The following is a 15065-nucleotide window of genomic DNA, read 5'->3' as shown; positions in this document are numbered from 1 at the left end:
ATAAATTATAACTTTGATCAACGCGTCCCATCTGTTAAACATTTTGTGAGCGCGTTAACTAATAATATGTAAAAATGTCATAAAGTGGTGGATTTGTCAAAATGAGTGTGAGTTGTAAGTTTTAAGCTCAAGTTGCACCTTTATATATTAGGGATAACGGAAAAGAATTAAAGAAAATAATACGCGATTCGTGTAAAACTGAGATGTGGTTATACCTCAGAGTCAGTCATTGTTCTTCCTTAATTTTGAGATTTTTTTGCTGTTGGGTTAAATGTTGAATCAAAACCTAAAGGAAACATACAAGTAATTAATAATTAATACTACATTACATGCATATAAAAGTAACAAGTTGACCAAGTCAAAATGACCAAGATATGGTGGAATCCTTATTTGAAATGTGAGACAGTTTGCATTATAACATGCATATATATGATAAAAATGTCTATTATTCAAAAAATTAAAAAAAAAAGAAACATTATTATTTTCAATAATTTAAAAGTATAAAAACAATATTCAAACGTTAGGATATATTGGACAATTATACAACAACTCAACTCTTATATATTAATTATCTCAGAATAAAATTTGTAACTTTCAAGATACTCTCTCTAGTATTATTACCCACAGATCTATCGAACCCAGAAGAGTCGTAGGACATGGAACAAGCAACAACTAATATTTAAAGGTACAAAAAGTACTTACACATAGATTCTTCCACGTGAGGTAAAGACAAATAAATTTGTTTCAAGATGGATTGTGCACTAAGAAACCCATAGTTTTATTTTCTATCATTATTATTAACATCTTTTTTTTCAGAAAATGTTCTCCCTTGGAATTAGCTCTGGTTTTGTATTTATAAAAAAATACATTTAAATTTAGTGCCCGGGGAAAAACATGTTCAGGCTGGGAGTTCGGCTCCCCCTTGTATGGGGACGGCCCTGTTTCGAACCCATAATACGTCAATAAACACATACATTATGAGGTTACACGAGTCTATTTATATGATTGATTATAAATCCTATATAAGTTAAAACATATAGAAAATACATAAAAACATATATGAATTATATAGAATTTTCAAGAAGAGGAGGGTTTTCCCCGGAACTAAAAATAACTTGAAGACGCTTAAGGGTTTTATGCGACTGAGTTGTGTCAGTTGACGTTAGTCTTTTACCATTAGATCACTTTATACAGAGTATCTAAACAATTCTTTATTTGTATACCGGTAAAAAATATAAACAAAAGAAGAGGAGGAGGGTGAGTGGACAGGACGCGCGTGGAAAGTGAGTGAAGGGTTAAAACTGACACGGATCATGGGACCAGGAAGAAAAATCGAAAAAGGTGCATTTGAACTCCAGTTTAATAATAAATTATAACATCAATTAAATCAAAGTCGGTGTTGAGATCCTTTTAGGTTGTAGCCCTTGTTCCCTACACTTAGGCTGAGGGGTGCGGAGCGCGAGAAAGGGCGCAAGTGGCGAGGCGGTCGCGCCCCGGGGCGCGAGGACCACACCACCGAGGCGCTATAGGGGCGCGAGAGGGGCGCGAGCGCGGAAAAAGAGGCAGGCGCGGGTGGGCTAGCGGCTGGGGGGGGGCGTGAATGTGGCTTGGGATGCGTGAAAAAGAGCCGTTGGGTGGGTTTTGTTAATAAAAAAAAAAATTTTCAAACCCTATATATTAACATACCATCCGGAACACAAAATCAAACTCGATTTTCAACCTATATCAAACCCAAACAAACACCAATATCACATACCAATATCACATACCACACCCAAAACCCAAAATCACCCCATCTTCCAAACCTTTTTTTAAAAACATGGCTGGAAATTGGTACCCAAACCTAGAATCAGATTACAGTTACGACGATTTATGGTCGGCACCGGACCAACCGATGTTTTATTCGGGGTCGCAACAACCATCCGGCTTTCAACCATCCAACATACAACCGTCTCCTAACTTTGTAGTTCCGGAGACACAAGAACCAGAACCAGAAGGTGAAGCTGCGGGACAAAGAAGACGCGTCCACCGGAAAAAACAAGTTGCAACGGACGGGTCGGGTTCGGCTTCGACCGGAAGGGCGAAACGGAAAATCACTCCGTGGTCATCGGATGAGAAGGAAGCCCTGTGTCGGGCTTGGATAGCCATTTCTGAGGATCGGCGTTGCGGTAATTGTTTTAACGTTTTTAAAAATGATTTTAAAAAAAAGTTAAATAAAAAAGTTAAATGACTTACAAATTTATTTATGCATTTTGCAGCCGACTACCAAAAGAGCAAGGTCTTTTGGACAAAGGTTAGGGAGACGTTCTATTCGCTCGTTGGGAGTACAGAGCGGAACCCCGATATGATTTCGGGTCGGTGGACCGAAATCAGAAAATTTGTCGGCTTGTTTACTAATCTGTTCAACAGGAACGCCGGTCGTATGAGACCAAGTGGCAGTGACGATTTGGCGGTCTATAATTTCACTGTCGAAGAGTGGAGGCAGGAGTGCCTGCGGAGGTATGGGACGGTGAAGACGTGGGACGGTGTAAAGGTGTGGGAGAGGTTGAGAAGGTGTTCCAAGTGGGTTGAGCTGGTGGCGCCGGACCTTGATGCGGAAGTAGGGCCGAAACGGACTAAAACTAGTTCGTCTGGAGCGTACAGCACTTCCGCCGGGTCGGATTGCCGGGTTGGATTCGACCTAAACGTTGCGGGGGAGGAAACGTCTTCACCGCCGAGGAGGCGGCCATTGGGAAGGGACGCCAGGGGGAAAAAACCGGCTGAGGGGGAAGCCGTAAACATCAACGATCTTGTTGAATCCCTCAATAAATTCAACAAAACCATGGAGGTGGTCTCTATTGACAAAAAGGAAAAAAAAAGAATGAGAGATTTGGACTTCCTTGCAAGAGACTTCAGCCACCTAAATCCGGTCGACCAAATGCTGATGGAAAAACAAAAGGAACGTATCCGGAAGAGGTTGATCGAAGAAGACGAAGCCGAAGAATAAGAATAATGTTTTTCTTTAGTACTTTAATTTTTTTTTATATATTAATGTGTTTTTTTAATTAATGTGTGTTTTTTTAAATAATTTCTTGTTTTTTTAATAATACGTTTTTTTAATACATTTATAAAAAAATAAAAAAATAAACCGCTCGCGCCCCCTCTCGCGCCCCTCCACACCATGGCCCGGGGCGCTATCACCACTACCAACACCCATCTTATCAAGTTTCTCTCTCTGCCACACGTCACAATATTATTGGCTCGCGCCCCCACTCACGCCCCCTCTCGCGCCCCCCACACCCCTCAGCCTTAATATACTATAAATTCTTCACCACACTACCAACCACAACTCTTCCTCTAATTTTATATTTTATAACTAATAATGTAGACTTTGCAACATAAACTATTCACCATCACTTTTATATTTGGCAGCATATTTATTTAAACAAAGCTTGGTTGAGTCACCTGAAGTGAATCTATGGGCCACTTCAAGTTAAAAAGAAACATTATATCCAAAACTCATAACTGAGTGACATGCTAATTAACCAAAACACAGGTTAACTTGAGTGAAAATATTACACTCAACCTCATGTGGGTTGACTCAAATTAAACAATGGATCAGCGACTCTTAAAATACTAATGACTTAAAACTTATTCAAATGCACAATCAATACTCATGATCATTATTTGTTGCCACCACCTACGCTTCATTGCCTCCGCCGCCTAACGTTGGCCCGCTGATCGATGCAACAACCAGAGCATTATTCCTTTTTAAAGCCTTTTTTATAACTTTAAATTTAGACTTGAAAATAAATAATATAAATATACAATCCAAAAGTTAGGATTTCCAAATCCAAACTAAAGCACTAATTAAAAACAAAAATGAGTAACACAATGCAATTATAAAAGTGCATATATATGACAAAAGAAGCCAAATGTGCACACAAAGTCGTGTTGCACTTCTAATCAACAACGACCATATTCTCTGCCAATTTTGTCAACAATAATAATACTTATTGTAGGGGTATGGTACTAAAACCCGGTTCTATGACCCTAAATCTATTATGTTTGGCCTATTTCATTGCATAGACTAATACAATGTTATTGGGCCGAGGGGGTTTTGTGGAGGTAACCCTAACTGGGCTAGGCCCATTAGGGTACCATGATGGTGGCCATGAGACTCTATATAAGGAGGTCTCCACCTCCTTATCATGGGTCATGCTCAATAAGAGCCACCACCACTTTTTGTGTCTGTGAACAAGAAATCCTCAGGATATCTTAGCAGTCGCCTCCACACCCCCGAAACCATTGCAGGTCATAGGCGCAGCCGCTGAAGAAGAAGATCAAGACGTGGTTCGTTCATCTCGAAAATCCGTGGAAACATCGTCATGGATCAGGTAAGATTCGTTTCGTGCTTCGACATTGGCGCCATCCGTGGGACGGCAACGAACTGCCCTTCGATCTTCATCTCGGCTGTCAGATCTCTCTCAAGAAAAACACAGATTTGGAAGTTTACAGAAAAAAGGCTTCAAAGCTTGTTCTATTAAAGCTCAAAAAGATCCATAGATCTAAAAAGAGGCTTCCAGATCTGGGCAAGAAGGAAAATCCGTGATTCGAATGATCAGATCTCCGAATCTGTGAATCTGTGATTCAGGATCTCCGAATCTGTGATGGTCTTAAATCTGCTCCGTGCTTCAGATCTGTCCAGATCTGATTTACAGATCTAGGTCTAGATTACAGACCTGGATTTTAGGTCTAAAGTTGCAGATCTGACTCTTAAATTGCAGATCCAGAAGTTACTAGACTTCCGCCGCCATGTACGCACGCCCGGGGGTTCTCACTCCGCAGCCGTGCATGTGCCGCCGCGGAAACCACCATCTGGGTTTTGCGCAAGAGACCTCCGCCATGCACACGCACTTGCGAGTCACCACTCTATCGCCGTGCATGCGCGCATCAGGCTACGCGCCAAAACTTCAAGGTTGGGAATCCTCCTAATATCCCGTATGGCTACGCGCCAAACTTCAAGGTTGGGAATCCTCCTAATATCCCGTATGGCTACGCGCCAAACTTCAAGGTTGGGAATCCTCCTAATATCCCGTATGGCTACGCGCCAAACTTCAAGGTTGGGAATCCTCCTAATATCCCATATGGCTACGCGCCAAGGTTGGGAATCCTCTTAATATCCCATGTGGCTACGCGCCAAACTTCAAGGTTGGGAATCCTCCTAATATCCCGTATGGCTACGCGCCAAACTCCAAGGTTGGGAATCCTCCTAATATCCCGTATGGCTACGCGCCAAACTCCAAGGTTGGGAATCCTCCTAATATCCCGTATGGCTACGCGCCAAACTTCAAGGTTGGGAATCCTCCTAATATCCCATATGGCTACGCGCCAAAATTCAAGGTTGGGAATCCTCCTAATATCCCATATGGCTACGCGCCAAGGTTGGGAATCTTCCTAATATCCCGTATGGCTACGCGCCAAACTTCAAGGTTGGGAATCCTCCTAATATCCCGTATGGCTACGCGCCAAACAATATCCCGTATGGCTACGCGCCAAACTTCAAGGTTGGGAATCCTCCTAATATCCCGTATGGCTACGCGCCAAACTTCAAGGTTGGGAATCCTCCTAATATCCCGTATGGCTACGCGCCAAGGTTGGGAATCCTCCTAATATCCCATATGGCTACGCGCCAAACTTCAAGGTTGGGAATCCTCCTAATATACCATATGGCTACGCGCCAAACTGCAAGGTTGGGAATCCTCCTAAGATCCCATATGGCTACACGCCAAACTTAGGGGTTGGGAATCCTCATACCATGTGTTCACGCATCACATATGCTCACGCATATTACACATGCTTACGCATCACATGCTCGCACATGTCACAATCTACACGCACGCGCACACAACATCTGCGCGTGGCGCATAACACAAAACCAAAGTCTACGCGCACGTGCATGCAACATCTGCACGTGCGCGCGTGACATAAAGTAGCCCGTAAGTCGCCTCACGCGCAGGCCTTTATTATTCACAGCTCATAAGACGCCTCGCGCGCAAGCTGTTATTATTCTTACAGCCCGTAAGTCGCCTCACGCGCAGGCTTTATTATTCACAGCTCATAAGACGCCTCGCGCGCAAGCTGTTATTATTCTTACAGCCCGTAAGTCGCCTCACGCGCAGGCTTTATTATTCACAGCTCATAAGACGCCTCGCGCGCAAGCTGTTATTATTCTTACAGCCCGTAAGTCGCCTCACGCGCCAGCTCAATTATTATTCTTATAGCTCATAAGACGCCCCTCGCGTGCAAGCTTTATTACTTTCACAGCTCGTAAGTCGCCTCACGCGCCAGCTCAATTATTGTTCTTAGCTCGTAAGTCGCCTTTCGCGCGCAGGCATTATTATTCTTGTAGCTCATAAGACGCCCCTCGCGCGCAAGCTTTATTACTTTCACAGCTCGTAAGTCGCCTCACGCGCCAGCTCAATTATTGTTCTTAGCTCGTAAGTCGCCTTTCGCGCGCAGGCATTATTATTCTCAAAGCTCGTAAGACGCCTCTCGCGCGCAGGCTTTTATTATTCTCAAAGCTCATAAGAAGCCTCGCGCGCAAGCTGTTATTATTCTTATGGCCCGTAAGTCGCCTCACGCGCAGGCCTTTATTATTCACACAGCTCATAAGACGCCTCGCGCGCAAGCTGTTATTCTTACAGCCCGTAAGTCGCCTCACGCGCAGGCCTTTATTATTCTCAAAGCTCGTAAGACGCCTCTCGCGCGCAGGCTTTTATTATTCTTAGCTCGTAAGTCGCCACTCGCGCAGGCTCTATTATTATAGCTCGTAAGTCGCCTTGCGCGCCAGCTTCATTATTCTACAAGCTCGTAAGTCGCCTCGCGCGCCAGCTTCTTTATTATTTTACAGCTTGTAAGCCGCCTTGCACGCCACCTTCATTATTCTACAAGCTCGTAAGTCGCCTCGCGCGCCAGCTTCTTTATTATTACAGCTCGTAAGTCGCCATGCGCGCAGGCTCTCATTATTCTACAGGCTCGTAAGACGCCGCTCGCGCGCAAGCTTTATTACTTTCACAGCTCGTAAGTCGCCTCACGCGCCAGCTCAATTATTATTCTCAAAGCTCATAAGACGCCTCTCGCGCGCAGGCTTTTATTATTCTAAGCTCGTAAGACGCTTCTCGCGCGCAGGCATTATTATTATTTTAGCTCGTAAGTCGCTTCTCGCGCGCAGGCATTATTATTGTTTTAGCTCGTAAGTCGCTTCTCGCGCCAGCTCCATTATTATTCTAGCTCGTAAGTCGCTTCTCGCGCCAGCTCCATTGTTATTATAACTCGTAAGTCGCTTCTCGCGCCAGCTCCATTATTATTATAGCTCGTAAGTCGCCTCACGCGCGAGCTTCATTATTATTATAGCTTGTAAGTCGCCTCGCGCGCAGGCTTTTATTACAACATGTCACCATCATGAAGAAAGCCTCTCAAAACTCAGACAATAAAGACAAGGCCAAAGAAAAGGGAAAAAACCGACTCGCACCTTATAAAGTCCAGCGCTCCACCTAGACGCTTGCGCGCCCAGGAGCAACACTGGACTTGGGGGGGCTTGTAGGGGTATGGTACTAAAACCCGGTTCTACGACCCTAAATCTATTATGTTTGGCTTATTTCATTGCATGGACTAATACAATGTTATTGGGCCGAGGGGGTTTTGTGGAGGTAACCCTAACTGGGCTAGGCCCATTAGGGTACCATGATGGTGGCCATGAGACTCTATATAAGGAGGTCTCCACCTCCTTATCATGGGTCATGCTCAATAAGAGCCACCACCACTTTTTGTGTCTGTGAACAAGAAATCCTCAGGATATCTTAGCAGTCGCCTCCACACCCCCGAAACCATTGCAGGTCATAGGCGCAGCCGCTGAAGAAGAAGATCAAGACGTGGTTCGTTCATCTCGAAAATCCGTGGAAACATCGTCATGGATTAGGTAAGATTTATTTCGTGCTTCGACACTTATTAAATGTAAAATACTAAGAATAAACATTACCATGTCAGAACCATTAATGATATTATTACTTTATTGCATTTAATTAAGCAAAACGAATACTTTTTTACCTTTAATGTAAATAAAAAAAAAATATTTTCTTTTGACTACTCAACAATTATTTGTGATCCAAGAAACAAATAATACAAATAATGTGTGAATAACTGCATATGACGTGGTCTTAACCTTTTTTCAAGACTACTCGGAATATTCACATTGTAAAAACAAATGTTTTCTGTTCAAAAAAACAAAAACAAAAACAAAAGTTTATATTATATATATATTTATACACACCTTCTACATTCTTTTTGTCGAATGTTAATTTCCTAAAGGATCTAGTATAGCCTAATTATACTTATACTATTGGATCTAGATAATTTTCTCATATGGGTAGAAGAATTTCTTAATTAACTATCGCTATATACAACATTAGTCGTTCATGATTCTATACTATAATATTACTAAAAAGATATTTTCAAAGAGAACGGCCAACCATCATACCACAATATAACACATAAAAAATAAGTATTATATATATTTTATAGCAAATAAACCTTTTTACCTGTGTCACGTGGTCACTCAAAAAGCTTGTTCAGAGCACCTGTGTTGATATTCAAGAAGAAAGAAAGCAAATTAGCATAAAAATGATTCACAAACCAAATTTCATAGAATTAAATATACTACCTTAAATGGAAAAAAACTAAATTATTGTGTGCGGAGAAACAATAATAAATAAGGCTACTTGTAGTGATGGGGGTGTTAAACCTTGTTACCTCGCTCGCTACATTACTTTTGCCGTCCTAATCAAGCCTCACAACAAATAACATAGCTTTTTGAAACCTTTTATTTTAACACCAAAATCAGTTTACTTGCTTATATGTTATTAAAGATAAATAATAAATTATTTTCGGCGTGATTTTTGGAAAATATAGGAGTATTTATTATGTTATTAAAAACCTCCTATTGATTAACGCAAGTGCAGTGCACGCGCTGGTTGGGATTCAACGCGACGGAAGAAGAAAACAAAAACCGAACACCAACTGCTTTTGTGTTCGGCGACGTTACCGGAAAACCACCCCGATGTGTTAACATATAACCAATCGACATGGATTAACTATTAATGGTACGTGATCATTGAATGCATAATAAAAATAACTTTGGATGAAAACTGAAAGAATGAGTGTTTAATGTGTGTGTGTGAGAGAGAGAGTACCCGATCGAGTTGAGTTGTGAATGTGTAGAGAGAGTTTGTGTTTGAAGGAGAAAAGCGTGAGAGGGTCAGGGTATTTATAGATAGCATGGAGTGTAGACATCATTTATATTACATGATGATGATGATGATGATGATGATGATGAAGATTTCATTTTTAATATTTATTCAACTTAGGTTTTGTTTTTAAGTTATTCTTTGAAGCTTGAATTAGATTTATTTCATGGTGAAATTATATAACTCATTATATTTATAGCAACTTAATAATAAAAAATATTGTTATAAAATTAAGGTAAGCATTATATATTAACTTTTATAGAAAAGTATGAAGAATTTAAGTCTAAGCATATATAATAATTAAAGATTTTTTTAATAAATGATTAATTAATGAAGTTTAATGGTAATAGATTTATAATTAGATGTAAATTAAAAATGGCGTGAGGATTAGTAGTAGTTTTATAACTTTTCATATTGTGTAATTTTTATTTAATTTTATATTTATACGTATTTTTATAAAACATATAAAATACTACATGTGAAATTGCTAATTAAATAGTTATATGTAGGACAACTATCTAAATTTCCTATGTAACTTATTTGCCACACTAATAGTAAAATAAAATTCATCATGAAAATGTTATCTATATATAAAAACAGTCCAATGTATGATAAATTATAGAACATTGACACGTATACCATTTTCATAGAAAATTTTTTAAGGGAGATCTTCAGCTTAACATAAAAACCTACTCAATTTAATAAGAACTTAGGGCCGGCCGGTGGGTAAGACGAGCCGGATAACAGCTGAGACCCGTAATTCTTGGGGGCCAAATTTTTTTTGTAAGTATTTAAAAAAAATAATTATATAAGATAAGTATGGATCATAATCATCTTAAATATATTTGGCCAAAATTTTATATATATATATATATAATATAAAAAATATATCATGTAGGATAAATATGGATCTTAATTATCTTTTATATTGGGCCAAAACTTTTTTTTTTCGATCCATATCCATTTAAGCTATTGAATTCAAACAAAATTTAGTAAATCAAAAAAAGAGAAAATAAATATAAAATAACTCGTTAGAGTTACGTACCTTCTTATTTTAACTTAACCGACGTATTTAAATATACAGGGCTGGGTTTGCAAGAACTTAAACTTCTATCATTAATTGATTGATTAACAATGTATTCATCATCCATGATTAAATATATATTGTAAGAAACAAATTAGTATCACACTTTTCCTATTGCTTAAAAGTAGTTTTAATGAAAACAAAAGTTTGATAGGAGAAAATAGTTTATCGTAAGTGATTCCACAACAAATCATGAAAATAATTATAAAATTATCATTTGTGTCACAACCAATTTATCCTAATTCACCCATTTAAAGATATTAAAAGAATGCCTGCGTAATGTAGTGGAATACGAGTGCAAATACATCAAACACGTACGGCATATATGTTTGGAATATATTCTATTTTGAGAGAGTTGAACAAGCGCCATCTCATTGAAAAGATTTATCCTAATTCACGCATTTAAAGATATTAGGAGAGTGCTCGTGCAATGCAGCGTGGTACGAGTGCAAACACATCAAACACGTAACGTTGCATTGAACGCGTAATCGGCCCCAACCCGACCTGAACCAAATTAACCTTTTTTTATCACTTGTTCTAACCCTAACCTTAATTTTGAATAAGAAGTAAATGTTTAACTATTCTATAAATTAACAAAATGTGATCAAAGTTAAAGAACTATATTTGTAAACATTTTTGAATTAGTGTTAACTTCTTAAGAAGTGACCAAAAGATCACATTACCTTTAAAATCTCATAACTTTATGCATTGTATGTTATACCTTGTGCAACATCTTTTGTACCTCTTAAAATTTAAGAGGCTTCTTACTCCTATATTATATACTAGGTTAGTTTCACGTGTTACACACAAGTGGAAGATAAAGAAAACGTGATGTACATTTGTATTTTATATATTTTAATGAATTGTAAGTGCCATATTTATAAGAACGGATAATTTTACATAATTAAATTTAATTACATAATATATATTCAATTTTGGTCAATAAGAATAAGAAAAAAAAAAGATATAAATCGTTTGAATATTATACAATTTGTATAAATTTTGAGTTATGGAAAACCCAACAATTAAATATAATTTTGGTTTTACACTTAAAGAAATGACATATTTATATATGTTAAGTTAAAAAAATATAACACAATTACCACTTAAGTGGAGTTGGTAATCTTCAGTTTGAAACATGAGATCTTGGGTTCAAGTTCGCTATCGCACAATAATTTATTTTTCAAAATTTTACATAGCCTTATTACTAAGGAAAACGGGTCACAAGTTATAATAAGAAAACATATCATGAACCATGATATAATAGGAAATAACCTAGAAAACGAGTCATGAATTATAGTAAGAAAACATATCATGGGTTATGATATATAATAGAAAATAACTAACATAACATATATTTGATATCTTATATGGAAAGACTAGTTAAACATGTGTCAATACGTCTATTTTAAGAATATAATTATTATAAGAAATTTTATTTCCTTTTAATGCACCCTTTACTATTTACATATGTTTTGAGTTATGTATTGAGACCTCTTTTCGTGCAGGATTCAAAATGCACATTTAATCGCTTTTTAAAACATTTACCCACTATTAATTAGTAATATGATTACTGTCACAAAAATTACCATTCAATTTGGTAGCCCGATAGATAAATGATACATCATTTGGTATGTATATTATTCTAAGATCATTTACATTTAATTTTTTTATCTTTAAATTTAAAATTATATTAAAAATCACTATTCTCTTATTTTCAATTAAATGTTATTTTTTTATATCTTTATCAATATCTTTTCTCTTTCATTCATTCACAACCACTTTCAATAAATATTAAAAAAAATTATAGGGTGCTACAGAAACTTTTCAAATATAGAAAAAATCATTGCATTTTCTCTCTCTTTCACTCATAATACCCTAAACCACTCTCTAAAATATAAAACACTCTCACAAAATTTGATAGGTTAAATGAGAATGCTATGTGATATATTTTACTTCTCTTTAGTTGGAGTATTAGTAAATACACAAAGTATTCCTAGATGTTAGTTTTAGTTATATTAACACTATACTCTAAAATTTCTAAAACTGTTTTTCTTTTTCTTTGGTATATCTTCATAAGCTTAGAGAAAAAATCAAATAAGAAGTTTGATTATTCTAAAAAGGCTAGGAATGAATGTATTTTTGTCTAATACCTTACTATTAAAAATCCACTTAATTTAAGTTCAAAAACCCACTTAATTAAAACCCACTTAAATTTTCACTTATCTCCTACAACCACCGCCACCCACCGCCACCACCTTGCCGGAAAAGTCTTCTAAAATTTCGTCGGAAAATAAAACACTATGAAAAACACAATGAAAAAGACACAATGTAAAAAACACAATGGAATAAACACTATGAAAATAAAAACACAATGAAAAACACAATTAAATTACACAATGTAAAAAACACAATGCAAAAAACACTATGAAAAAATAAAACACTTGTATAACACAATTTTGTTAAACACAATTTTGATAAAACACACTTTATAAAAAACCCATGAAATTTGTTTTTATTTTTATATAGCAATATGGTACTCATATAAAAGATAAAAAAACACTCGTTATTATGGTGAAATTGTTTTGAAAAAAAATGTCGTATAAAAAAGTTATGAGCGTTTTAAAATGATGGGGGTATTTGACATGTGCCTTGCATGTGGAGAGAGAAAGTCAACAAATATGTTATCTCTATTATGTCCTTACCCTTGTTTTACACTTTATGATCTCTCTAATCTAATCTCAACCATTCAATTTTAAAATGAATGGACAAGATTATTTCCTATAATTCTTAGAAATACTAATCTTCTTATTATAACTCAACCCCATAAGCTTATGTATAAAAGCTTTAATTATAGCATTCTTAATCCATTCTCTATTCTTCATCTCTATAATTACACTAAAAACATTATTTTTTCTCTCTCATTTTTAATTAAATAATATATTTTTTATACTTTTATCATTACATTTTCTCTCTCCTTCAGTCACAACCACAAAATTATAGAGGTGAATAATGTGTTTCTCCAAATTTAACCATGAACAGTAACATTTTCTCTCTTCTCATCTCACAACCATTTTTAACAATCTTTAAAAAAATAGAGAACCCAGTCACATAATTTGGAGAATGGGTTGGAAATGCCCTTAAATGTGATATTTTACTTTTTTTCTATTTGAGTTTTAGTAAAAATACAAAATAATCCTTACGGTTTGGGTTTGAATTTTAAAAAAATCTATAGCTTATAAATTTATATAACTATTATTATGTTATATACTATTAGTTCAACCCACTAGAATAATAGTTAACTTGTGCGTGATAATGTACAAGCAATCTAAGTAAGACGATAAACCTTTTTTTGGCTTTTTTGATTTATGGTTATTAAACGTTAATTCAATTTAGCTATTATTTTCTATGATTATGTTTTACATAGTTTAAATTTTGCAAGTTACAACTTAACATGCTGTAATGAGCGTGTGTGATTCAACACTTTTACGCCTATTTCTTTAGCCACACATTAAAGACTTGAAATTTCCCAAACTAAGATATTTTTGTAAAATTATCCTAAATTTATAAAATATCCGATGTTAACTTTATTGCTTGTTTATGGTTCTCTTTGTAGTTTTGATTAAAAACCAAATATTTGCAAGACTTTTATTAATACAAATACGTACATGTTATATAACAGAAACGTAAACTTCTTTTTTTCTAGTCAAGTCTTTCTTTATAATTGATATGCTATGATTTCATATAAAACAAATAAAAAGACTCAATTATAATAGAGATGCAAGTAAGCGGACAACAAAATGCCCCGCCACCCCTTTTTAAATGAAAAAAATGATGCTACTGAAAACAAAGTTATCGTTCTTCGACGTCATGGAGTTTCTGTGCACGACCCGCTGAACTCTTCATCCAAATGTATCGAAAGCAAAAGGAATGAAGGCGTGTTGATTCTCAACCACGCCTTCTCATGCTTAGCATTTTTTCCCGTTTCTGCCTTTAACACGACCCATTTTAAAGACATAAAAAGTTACAACAGATGAAAAAAACATCAAAGAAAAGAAAAATTAAGATGCGATAACGTATAGAAGACAATATAATTAAACTCTTAAAGTAGTTCTTATAAACCAAGTATAATTGAATGCAGCTTTGATATGGTTCTATTATACGATGTAGGAGAGATGACGGTTTACTACTTTGTGTTTGATGCATCACTTTTAATTCACAGTTAGTCAGGGAAAAGAAAGGCAACTTACATAAATATAAGAAAATTAACGAAAGAAAATATGGATTGGTATAATTCATTGAATATCAATTTACTATTTGGGAAGGGGGGGGGGGGGGGGGGGGTTGGAATGGGTTTCAAGGAGTCGATCACCTATTTGTAGTGGTGATCATCATCCAAACCTAGTAGAATTTTACTAACAAAGTTATTGATAGAATTCGAGAAAATTGAGATGTAGGCAAGCCCTAAATAAAGATAAAGCCAGATTGACTGAAGTATTAAAAATAATGAGATAAGTTAGATAAATATAAAGATATTTTTGTTCTATATATAGCAAAAGAAAAGGACTCTTTTCGTGAGATAGTTGGATATTCCTATAATATAATAACATAATAAATCAACGACTTTTGCATAAAGAGGAAGACACTTTATTTTATTTATTTTTTCAATATTCTTTGATTGCGAAGATGCATTATCA

General features: G+C 36.2%; 1 long non-coding RNA gene across 1 annotated transcript in view; it reads left to right on the top strand.

Annotated features, from left to right (window-relative positions):
• The window catches only part of LOC143546406 (uncharacterized), a 64659-nt gene that overhangs the window by 18067 nt on the left and 31527 nt on the right, over nt 1-15065 (top strand). The gene's annotated exons all lie outside the window — the stretch shown is intronic.

Source organism: Bidens hawaiensis, unplaced genomic scaffold (assembly GCF_021521415.1).
Source record: "Bidens hawaiensis isolate Kalapana, Puna unplaced genomic scaffold, B.hawaiensis_p1.1 tig00014336_1, whole genome shotgun sequence".
Taxonomy (NCBI): domain Eukaryota; kingdom Viridiplantae; phylum Streptophyta; class Magnoliopsida; order Asterales; family Asteraceae; genus Bidens; species Bidens hawaiensis.
Note: the sequence above shows the minus strand (reverse complement) of the source record. Positions and strands in the feature narration are given on the sequence as shown.